This window comes from Mauremys mutica, chromosome 1, assembly GCF_020497125.1.
Source record: "Mauremys mutica isolate MM-2020 ecotype Southern chromosome 1, ASM2049712v1, whole genome shotgun sequence".
NCBI classification, from domain to species: domain Eukaryota; kingdom Metazoa; phylum Chordata; order Testudines; family Geoemydidae; genus Mauremys; species Mauremys mutica.
The window spans coordinates 348,764,354-348,776,516 of record NC_059072.1 but is presented as its reverse complement, the minus strand read 5'-3'; the positions used below and the strand labels follow the sequence as shown (position 1 = coordinate 348,776,516).

At 45.2% G+C, this 12,163-nt stretch overlaps 1 long non-coding RNA gene across 1 annotated transcript in view; it reads right to left on the bottom strand.

The window, feature by feature from the left end:
• Nucleotides 1-1,255: 1,255 nt before the first annotated feature.
• LOC123372767 overlaps nucleotides 1,256-12,163 on the bottom strand; it is a 30,592-nt gene continuing 19,684 nt past the window's right edge. Inside the window, exons 5-6 of the long non-coding RNA XR_006580439.1 lie at nucleotides 9,312-9,491; nucleotides 1,256-1,351 (exon numbers count right to left, since the gene is read on the bottom strand). This is a non-coding gene — a long non-coding RNA (uncharacterized LOC123372767). The remainder of the gene's footprint in view (nucleotides 1,352-9,311; nucleotides 9,492-12,163) is intronic.

Here is a 12,163-nt window from a genome sequence, read left to right as displayed (position 1 = left end):
CCTCAGCCAGTCTCCCTGCTGCAAGCTAGAGGGAAGCCCCTGCAGCTGCTGCTCAGTGCCAGGCAGGGAGAAAGCATGGAGCCTAGTGTCTGCAGCCTGGCTGGAGGAGGAGGGAAGACACGGAGAAAAATGCGACAGTGAGTTTTCACTTTTTCAGCCTTATTCCAATAGTAAAGTTTTATTACAGACAGTACTGGTAGTAGTAATAGTAGCTTTATTTTCTCTATGTCATGCAATGGGAGGGATCCATGAAGTACGTAGGATAGGTGGGTTGCTTGTGATTGGACCATATGGGTAAGAAATGTAAATTACTTTCACCTCTGCCCAAACCCCAGGGCTCCCAGCCACCTCTGCAGCTGGTAGCTCCTGGAGTGATTTAAAGGGCCCGGCTCCTAGCGTCAGCTGAATCCCTGAGCCCTTTAAATCCTGATTTAAAAGCCCTGGGATTTAAAGGCCCCACCTCTTCTGATAGAGGCCATGCCTCTTCCAGTTGAGGCCCCTCCCCCTCTGCAGGACTTGCGGCAAGTCCTTTAAGTTACTCTCACCCCTGGCTAAAACCTACTTCATCGGATGTAGTGGAAAATACAGTAGGAAGATATATACACACAGAGAACATGAAAAAATGGGTGTTGCCATACCAACTATAATGAGACTAATCAATTAAGGTGGGCTTATGAAAGCTCATGCCCAAATAAATCTGTTAGTCTCTAAGGTGCCACCAAGTACTCCTCATTCTTTTTGCTGATACAGACTAAGACAGCTACCACTCTCAAACCTGTCAATTTACCCTGAGTCCTTCTGCCAATTTTTATGGTTTTACAATCACATTTAACTATATTACTAAATGTTTTTCTCCCCATGTACAAAGTAAACAAACTAAAATAGAGATTTTTTTTCTCTCTTTGTTATAGGCATCTTAGGTATTAGTAATAACTATAATAAACCCTTTTCAGACCAAAGTGCAATTTTAAGTTGATTGGGTCTCTGTGGGAGGAGCAGGTTGCTTGGGAGTAGAAAACAGAAAGAAGGGGCACACTGTGTTGTGAAATTACTACAAACGTGCCTGAAGAAGGTATAGAGAGAGAGCGTGCGAGTGTGTTTGTGTATATATATATATATATATATATATGGAAACTGCATGTATGTGTGTATACATATATAAAAACTGAACATGTGTAAACCTACTGAATACAACAGGATTGCATAGGTGTTAGTGACAGCATAATAAGAAGACAATGGGGATGCACAGGCATACCTGAAGACAGAACCTTTATTTCCAATGCTGATCCAGGAGACAGAAGAGACCCAACCAGACTCTTAAATCCCAAGGTGAGCTTGCAGGTTTGGAACTCTGAAAAATATTTTTCTACTTTTAAACTGAGCACAACTGATATGGTGAGAGACAATAAACATGGAGTCCCTTTATGTCATTTTTACAGAGTCACATTCAGACTAAGACTGCATTTTAATATAAATAGTTTGACTCCTGGACAGCCATTGTATTGATGGGAAATAACATAAAAAAATGAACAAAAGACCAAGGACTGCACACTGAGCTATTTATGCTAGTAATTCTCTCTTCAATACCATGAATAAGCCTACAGTAGCTAACACCAAACCTAAAGAAAGGCATAGCCAAAGGTGGTTTTGTAAAACCAAACGCAGAGGTTTTTCACTTAGAGGTATCACTTTATCCAAACTTGGAAATAGGTTAAGGGGTAAGGCTTTCAGGTAAATAGTTTCAAGTTAGACCAATCCCTAACCAGATATGCCATTTAAATAGAGTTGTAACAGTTGCTTAGAATAATTAAAATGCATTGCACAGAATCAGTTCCCTGGTAATTATAACAATTAAATGGACATGCCATACATCATTATGCCAATTAAGTGGAGTCATCTGAATTATGATTATTGAGTCATAACTTGTGCATTTATACTGTATACCCAGATGGCCGGGCACCATCACTGGCTAATAATATTACTTCTTTTATTTGACTCATTTGTGTAGTAACAAGTAAGCAATGTAATGACATTTTGCAGATTGGAAATAAAAGAATCTTTGATTTTTTTAGTGAACTTATTAAAATAAATTTAATTAGCCCTCTTCCTTCAATGGATAAAGAGAGAGTTGGTTTTGGAAAATCATGCTAGTGTGATACTGATTCTGAGATCTACGTATTAACTTGTCTAGTATACACATTCTTTATGGTGGCATTACTTTGCTGAAGTGTACATAGAACAAGTTCTCTGTCTTGATATGCAGTTAATGATAGTTTGCATACCCTATATTTGAATATACAGTAATGTACCTACGGAAATGTGGCTTTGTTATTGGAGGGAGGAAAAACTCTTTTCCTTTACTTTTTAGTTACAGTTTTAAGAATGAGATGTGACTTTGAGAACTTGGTGCATACAGGCTATGGTGATGAGTGAAATATAAAGGCACAGATGGATATAATAATTTACAATTCTGAGGGCAGAGGCTTAATTCCATTTTACTTAAGATGCAATGCTGATTGCAAAATAGTACCTTGTCCTTCTTGAAGAACTTTCAGTAGCTTCTTGAAAGTAGAGTGCAGTTTAATAGAAGGTGATGGATTCCCTAGCTATAACAGAGATTATGTGCCATTTAAGCTTGCAGCATGCAACAAGAGAAGATTTAAATTCATCACTGCCCAGAAAAATCAAATTCAATCCTCTCGCAAAAGGTCCTGAAATCCTTATTGGCGCTATCAAGTAGATGTCTAATCCAATATTGCCAATCACAAACTTGCAAATATCATGAGTCAGTCCCTCCAACATTATGAGATTGGCTTAGAAACCATGAGATTTAAAATAAATGTTGGGTTCTTTTTATTTGCCTTTTGAGCCTTGCGGATGCACTTGGACCATGTTTTCAAGGTTTTTGCCACAACCAGGAGAGCTTTAAGAAAAACATCAAATATCACAAGATTCGTGATGAATGGCAAAATTAAATAACACCTGCCTTCTTCAAATAACCTTCAAATCATTCATTTTAAAATAATCAATTGTATTTTTGACATATTAAAAATCTTATTTTAAAATCCCATTTTCACAGGATTCTACCAAGGATCCTCTATTATTTAAAAGCCTATAGTGTTCATGCAGATAAATTTTTGTATATGTATTACTATATATAACTTCTATCCAGTCCTGTAGCACTGGGAAGGAGATGGTTGGGTGAAATATGTGAAATAAGAGGTTTCAGGGAGCTCCACTTCCATATGCTACAATTCTTTGCCCAAGAAATAACCTTTTTCTTGGTTTTATGCTTTGCTATACTTTTAATGACAAATATGCTTAATAAAGTAAGCAATACAATCTGAAAGAAAATGAAACAGAGAAATGTTACTGCAAGCTGGTGCAGCGGTTCACCGAGAGCCAGAATGAAAAATCACTGGTCAGCAAGTCTCTGTCCTCTAGGTTTTATTCTTGAAGAGGGTTAGAATGCATTGGTTACAACCAGAAAAACAAATGAAAAGTTGTTTGCCATAAATAAACCCACCTTCATGTACAGTTAATCTCTACAATAAATGGATGCAGAGCTCTCCCTTCTCAAAGGCTATCTACTCTTCTGCCTGGCGAACATAAGAACGGCCATACTGGGTCAAACCAAGGGTCCATCTAGCCCAGTATCCTGTCTACTGATAGTGGCTAGTACCAGATGCTTCAGAGGGAATGAACAGAACAGGGCAATTTCACGTGATCCATCCTCTCTTCCAGTCCCAGCTTCTGGCAGCTGGAGGTTTAGGGACACCTGAAGCATAGGCTTGCATCCCAGACCACCTTTCGCTAATAGTAATTGATAGATAAGCTCATGGAGGACAGGTCTAATTCTTTTTTGAACCCAGCAGTCTCCAAATAGGCTGCCCCTTGTGTGCTACTCACACAATGGCTTGTAAGGGAACCCATACCCATCCTCAACACCGGGTTCCAATCCAGGGACCCTTGACCCAGCAGCTCAAGTCTATTCTCCCAGATCTTACTACTTCCCTGGACCACTTCCTACACTGCCTATTACAGGCTCCTACTCTCCCATGCCCTCCCCTCCTCCGTATCAGGGAGTGTGACTACAGGTTTCCTCAGCCGTCCTCTCTGTTGTCAGCTCCCTGGCTTTATAGAAGCCACACCTGTTTCTGCTTAGGTGAGCTTCATCCCCAGGTAATCCTCATTGCACTCTAGCTCTCCTCCAGGCCTGTGGCTAGAGGCCTCTCTTGCCTATATTAACCCCTTCAGGGCTAGTGGGGTGGGGGGAATGTCCCATCACATCACTACAAAAAACTATGTCAGGGTTTTGGTTTTTCATCTTTGTTCTTCCAAAAATGTTATTTAAGGTAGCCACTTATTCTAGTATTCCACATATTTGTCCATGTAAAGATATTAACACAATGAGCTCAGAAACAAAACACTGGATCTAAATTATTACGCCAGTTGAGTGTATGTGATCAAGCATATCTCAGTCTAGTGGTTGGGCTCAGAGACTAAAAGAGCCTGCTAATTTCTCACAACTAGACGAGTTCAAGTAGTAAAGGCCTGTGTTTTTGGTGCTGACAATCCAAAGTCTGAGCCCCACTGAGGACCATGGTATCTGCATGTATGTGGCCACAGATTGTTACATGAACACCTCAATACTTTATGTAACTGGATTTATAAAAACAAGTCCAAAAAAAAAAACTACTCACAGACACTAGGCACCCATTAAAATTGTTTTTAAACACAAATCACACAAACTTTGTGGTTTGAGCTTCTCTCTAGAAAATATGTAATCTTTTCCAACAGAGATAACAACGTAAATTAAAGTTGCTGTAGGATTACCCAACAAATGATTGGTTTGTATAATGCTGCTATATCTTGTGGTCATAAAAAGCAATTATGTATACCCAGCTTATGTCAAGAATTTATATATTACAATTAAAATTGCAAGCAGGTGACCTTGAGCTGACCTTTTAGAGAACTATGACTCCTGATCCTTTCTTTGTGTAGTCATATGAGCATGTAATGGAAAATTCCACGCTGACATGTCAAGCAAGCTGCAAATCAAGAAATGAATGACGATCCATATGTCAGCAAACCACATATCATTTCATGTTTTATATATATGAGCCAGTCCAATCTTCCCCTTCTCTGGCAACTTGACAAGAATGTGAAGAAACTCACTGGCTAATCTCACCCATAGCAGGACCATAGAAATGGGAGGCAACTCAGTGATTAATTCACAAATTGTGCTTCATGACAACTTAAGACACCACAAATAGCAAGGCTGGCCCTTGGTCCCCCCCACCTCCCATTTGTCTGTCTTAGCATCTTAGAAGGGACCTCAGTATGTCATCTAGTCCAGTCCCCTGCACTCAAGGAAGGACTACATAATAATTAGACCATTTCTGACAGGTGTTTGTCTAACTTGTTTTTAAAAACTTCCAATGATGGAGATTTTATAACCTCCCTAGGCAATTTGTTCCAGTGCTTAACTACCCCTGACAGTTAGGAAGTTTTTCTTAATGTCCAATCTAAACCACTTTCAGAAGCCATCCCAGAATGCCCCCCAGTGACAGTACAGTTGGTACAAATACTCTTGGTGAGGACATACAACACTGACACAGGGATCGGAGTGTGGACATGCAAAAACAGTTCAATTACTGCAGTGGCTGTATGCTGACATAATTTAGGTTGACATAATTTCATAATGTAGACATGCCCATAGAATGGAAGAATTACTTCTCCTGTCTTGCTTACAACACTCCTGCTCATACATCCCAGAACAATGTTTAATTTTTTGCAACAGTATTACACTGCTGACTCATTATCTTGTGATCCACTACAGTCCCCAGATCCCTTTCCACAATCCACAGAAGCCCTTTCTGAGCGTCGAGGGTGGTACCCGCAGGCGAGGGCAGTGCACAGAGCCCTCTGCCCTCCCATCCCTCAGGGGCCGCAGGGATGTGGTGCCGGCTGCTTCCAGGAGTGGTGTCGGGCCAGGGCAGGTGGGGAGTCTGCCTTAGCCTCACTGCACGTCGCTGCCACCCTGGAACCGCTCAAGGTAAGTGGCGCCGGGCCAGAGCCCGCACCCCAAACCCTTCCTGCACCCCAATCCCCTGCTCTGAGACTCCTGCCGCACCCCTCACCCTTCCTGCATCCCAACCCCTTGCCCTGAGCCCCTCGTACACCTCACCCCCTCCCATACCCCACACTCCCTCCCACACTCCAACTCCCTGCCCCAGCCCTACATTCGTGGCCCCGCATGCAATTTCCCCACCCAGATGTGGCCCTCGGGCCAAAAAGTTTGGCCACCCTGATGTAGACTGTAAGATCATCAGGGCAGGCACTAACTCTTACTATGTGTAGTATGTACAGGGCCTAGCATAATGGGACCTAATCACTAGACAATAATAATAATTCCTGAAGTAAAGACAAATGGAAGGCATATTTTCTAAGGAGGGGGATGATGTATAGTGCATATTTGAATGTATAATGAGCTATATATGCAAAAACAGGTTTGTACAATTGTGACAGGCTAAAATTTTGATCCTATATGAGGCAATTGTTAACTTGTAACTACATGTGTGTTTAGATCATATGAAGTGCTGCATTTTATTTTTCTCTTTATATTAAACAAACAAGGGAATCAGAATAAAGTAGCAGCACATTTTAAACTCCTAGGAACCCTTATGTTCATGCTTGCTCCTAATTGTTGATCCCTGATTCAGCACTGGCACGGATCAACAAAAGAACAGGTGGTAAGGCACAGCTATGTGAGAGAAATGATTTTGTTCTGTTTACTCTGAAATGATTTTGCAACTTTGTTCTGAACATTACACTGACCTTAAGCTGAAAGTAAGGTTTTGTTTTTGTTGGTGAAAGGCAACATATTCATCAGAGTAGGCATTGCCTCTGCAAGAAATTTACTGTCTATATCAGTGGTTCTCAAACTTTTTTTTTCCCACGGGCCACTTGAAAATTGCTGAGGGTCTCGGCAGACCACTTAATGATCTTTCCAAATGTTGTTTGTACCATTAGTTAACTATTGTAAAACACTTCGGATAAAAGCGCTATATAAAAAAAAAAAAACCCCTTAATTAATTAACTTTTTTGTTCTACAAATAAAAGCACACAACTCATATTTTAATATCAGTAGTCTTACCTTTCTAAAGTGATGGCTATGCCGTGCCCTCTCTCCCCTGCAGTGGCAGCCCCCAAGCTGGGTCTGGGAAGGAGGGGGAGTGTCTCTCCCCCGCCACAGCAGCCACAAAGTGGAGGCTGGGAAGGAGGGCCGTCTCTCCCCGGCAGCCACAGCCCTGGAGCAGGGAAAAGTCGCCTCTTTCTCTGACCACCACAGCCCTGCACATCCTAAATTCCCCTCACCCCCTCTTCTCACCCACCCCCTGTTCCCCCCAAAGCCACCACCTCACCTTACATGTGCATCTTCTCCAGGGTCCAGGCAGCTAATCAGTGGAGCCATGCCTGCGCAGCTCCACTAATTAGGTGAGTGGCCCTTCATTCTCTCGTGTGCGGCTGCCCAGGCACGCACCTTAGAGGGAACTATCCGCGGACCACCTGAATGGAGCTCACAGACCACAGTTTTAGAACCTCTTGTCTATAGGAACCTTGTTCAACAAATTGCAAGTCAGAAAGTAATTCTTGAAAGATTTGAAAACATAAAGTAATCTTTGCTGCCATCTTCTGGAAAATTATGTGTATATATGCCCAGGTATGCTGAACTCTATCCTTTTCTGCCCTTGCAGCTACACTCTGTTTAGTACTAGCTCAGCTGCAACAATCACTGATAACCACTGACAGCAGTAGTTTAGTTTCAAAGCATAGACAAGACTCTGGAACCAATATCTTTACTGACTACTCAAAAGCTGGAACAATGTGCTTTCTACCTTATGATCACAACTACAGAGGGTCAGAGGGGTAGCCGTGTTAGTCTGTATCCACAAAAACAATGAGGAGTCCGGTGGCATCTTAAAGACTAACAGATTTATTTGGGCATAAGCTTTCGTGGGTAAAAAAAAACACTTCTTCAGATGCATGGAGTGAAAATTACAGATACCGGCATAAATATATATTGGCACATGAAGAGAAGGAAGTTACCTTACAAATGGAGAACCAACGTTGAAGGCCAACTTAGTCAGGGTGGATGTAGTCCACTCCCAATAATTGATGAGGAGGTGTCAATACTACAGAGTGATCTAGCAGTGAGATAATAAAATTCTTCCCGAAGAATAAAAAAAAATGACACCATCAGATATGTTTCCTCTCCACACATTCCAGAAATAAAAATTCTAGGTCCAGTGTGTACAACATAAACCCACCTACACTCACAGCCTGGAACAGGTAGAACTTCACTTCTTCCCTCTGCAGCTGAAAAATACTCTTGGGGAGTGGAGGAACTGCCTCCAATCAAGTGAGAACTAATTCTGTAAGTAAGAGTGGAGGCAAGAAACCATCTTCCTGTGTAAAAGTAACTGGTTATATTTATGCTGAGTAATTTAGAATTCATAATCCTTCTTCTCAACTGACCAAACATGAAGTTATCCCAAAGGAGGGACAATGCCTATCTTCAGGACTGGCCTGAGACAATACAGGGCCTTCTTTATATATCAAGACAGGGCCCTGTGACGGTCTCAGAGGTACCCAGGACTGAAAGTCATTTTGTTACATCCCCGCCCCCCACCTACAGCATGAGGGAGTCTTACTTGTGCTTAACTGGATATCAGCTCCCTGACATCACCAGCCTATTAGCCACCAAGCACTCTCCTCTGCACTATACCAGCCTTTACTTTGCCTTATAGGTTAACAATGGGTGCACCCCAATCCCTTTGAAGCATTCCCCCTGTACTGTTAAGCCCCTTATAACTGAACACTCACAGAAATACCAGGCCTGCTTTTCCAGAGGAACAGTACACACACTAGTTTATATAATTCAACTGAGGATCCGCACCTTACTTAATATCACAGCACTGAGATATATTTATAGTGAAAACAATAATAAGTTCCCTAGCCTTTGTTTGCCAGAAGCTGGGAATGGGGATGGATCACTTGATGCTTACCTGTTCTGTTCATTCTCTCTGGGGCACCTGGCATTGGCCACTGTTGGAAGACAGGATACTGGGCTAGATGGACCTTTGGTCTGACCCAGTATGGTCATTCTTAGGTTCTTAAGTTCATTTTCAAGTGATAGCAAGTAAGGAAATTAGAAACAAAAGGCTACATATAAAATAAAAGCATAACATGCTTTCTAGAGACTAAACTTAACTGGTTAACTTCCTATCTAAAGACGTTTATCTCACCTCCAAGGTCCTCCGCAGTGTTTCAACCAAGGCTGATTGAGTTCCCATTTTGATGAGTGTAAAGGCACTGCCTGTTTAACTCCTATGGGCAGGATAAGGGTGTGTGTTGTTTGCCTTCTATTTATATCTTCAAAGTTCACTGATTGTCCCTCATGGTTTCTTTTCCTATGTTCTGCTTCCCTGTGGATTTCACATCTCTTTGATAACTTCATATGTAAATAGGCATCCATTGTGTTAGCTTACAATGCTTAACTTACATCTGACAGAGAGAAAGGTGAATAAACATTTCTTGTCTGACAGAAAACCTTCTTCTCCACGTCTGCTGTGATACAGAAGCTAAGAACATATTTTCAGTGTGCACACATAACTCCTTACATAGTATCTCTACATAAATTTCACAATAGCATCAGGGGATGCAGGTTTGTAGAACTTTTGGTGATGCCCAGAACCTGCCCCCCAAACTCCACGCCCCCCAACTCCAGCCCCCACCTGCCTAAGGCTTTGGGAGGGAGTTTGGGTGGGGGAGGAGGTCTGGGGTGCAGGCTCTGGGAGGGAGTTTGGGTGCTGGGTGCAGGCTCCAGGCTGTGGCAGGGTGTGGGGGTGCAGGAGGGGGTGAGGGGTGCAGGGTCTGGGAGGGAGTTACGGTGTAGACTCTGGGCTGGGGAAAGAGGTGGGGGTATAGGAAGGGGTGAGGGGTACAGGCTCTGGGAGGGAGTTTGTGGCCAGGAGGGGGTGTGTGGGAAGAGGGTGGGGGTTCAGGGTCTGGGACAGAGTTTGAGTGCTGGATGCAGGCTGGGACAGGGGCTGGGGGTACAGGAGGGGATGAGGGGTGCAGGCTCTGGGACTGAGTTTGGGTGCAGGCTCTGGGCTGGGGTGAGGGTACAGGCTCTGGGACTGAGTTTCGGGGCCAAAGGACAGGTGCAGGCTCTGGGAGGGTGCAGCGCTTACCTGGAGCTCCTAGGCAGGGCAGGACAGGAGTCTCCATATGCTGTTATGCCCAGGCACTGCCCCCACAGCTTCCCATTGGACGCAGGTGTGCTTGGGGTGGGACACAAACCCCCCTGGGGCCGCAGGAAGGGGTCGGCAGCCATGTGGAGTGAGCAGGCAGGAAGCTGCTCAGCTCCGCTGTGCTGCTGGTGGAAGTGGGGGGCCTGGGCTGTTTTAAATTGCCCGGGGGAGATGCAGGGCAGAGGCACCCGGGGCGGACAGCGGGGCCGAGGGAGAGACCCAGCCTCAGACAGTGCTGGAGCTGAGCCCGTGGTGCCTGGGCACCAGGAATATTCCTGCTGTCCAGGCACCACAGGCCACAGAAGTCGCCACCCATGAATAGTATTAATGAGCAGTGTGACCCCAGCTTTCGTTTGACACTCTTTGGTGAACTAGAATGTACATACTGTACCAGAAACAGGACATTTGGAGTTCACTGTATTAAAAATGCAAATGCTTATATACTATTTCGAGGTTGTATGGGGTTTCCTTAGCAGGGTGACAAGATTAATGCAACCTTTGGAAGGTATTAGGAAAGTCAAAGGGCTTTTTGGAACAATATGTGTGAAGTGGATTTCCTAAAAAGTACTTTGAGGTGAGAGAAATGCACATTTTTCCTACCAAAGCCAAACTTTTGAAGATACATCATGTGGAGAGAGATCATTGTGTACTAATTACCTGCTTCTGGAAGCTCTACATCAAAGGCCCCTGAAAGTTAAAGTGTGGACTGAGTGTGCTTGTTCTCAGCTGAAGCTGTGATGACCCTATAACCACAAGGAATCTGATCTGGGTGGCGGTTTGAGGGGCTACCAATACCAGAATCCACGTTAAGGTTCAGGTGATCTCTGGTAAACTTATTAGCATGCACGTTGGTTCTTTTAGGGTTTTTAATATGTTTTTTCTCTGTAGTGCTTTTCCCCTTAAGCAGGGGCGGCTCTAGCAATTTCGCCACTCCAAGCACGGCGACACGCCTGCGGGAGGTCCACCGGATATGCGGGACCAGCGGACCCTCCGCAGGCACGCCTGTGGGAGGTCCACCAAAGCGCCCCCCGCAGCATGCCGCCCCAAGCATGCGCTTGGCGTGCTAGGGCCTGGAGCCGGCCCTGCCCTTAAGAATAAAGTAGGCTTCATCCCAATAATTGATCCCACCATGAGGGTAATGTACTGCCAATGGGTGTCAAGATGCCCCAGTAAGGCGGGGAGCAGAATCAGGCTGAGGCACATGGATAACGTGTGGAGCGGGGAGTAGGCTTCTCTCCCTGTGGTGGAGCCTGGGTGCGGGGTTAGATCCGAGTGAGGGGACCGCTCCCTCCCTCCCCTGGCCATAGGCAGGGGACCAAGCCCCTCCCTCCCCCGAGGGGACCCGGCTCCCTCGCGCTCTCGGCAAACGCGTGACCGTCACCTCGCCGGACCAACGGTCACAGGCGGCAGCGCGAGCTCCCTGCTCCCGTCAGCAGAGCCGCTGCGGCCAGCTCGGGAGCCAGGCACCGGAGGGAACGCGCTGTCTGCGCACGCGCCGGTTGGCTCAGGCTCGGTCTGTTTCTATCCCGCCAGGCGGCCACCGGCCCGGAGCAAGGGCAGCTTCCCCGGTCCAGCCGCGGTGCTGGCGGCTGCCGTTTGGTGGAGGCTCCTCGTAGCAGGGAGAGGAGGGGAGGCTTTGCCACATAGGCACTGCGGAGGGGAGAGGTAGCGACCGGCTGTGGGTGGAGCTTGGTAGGAGGGGAGGGAGCTGAGACACCCCCTGACTGGCTGTGGGGGGAGCTTGGCAGGAGGGGAGGGAGCTGAGACACCCCCTGACTGGCTGTGGGGGGAGCTTGGCAGGAGAAGGGGGAGCTGAGACACCCCCTGACTGGCTGTGGGGGGAG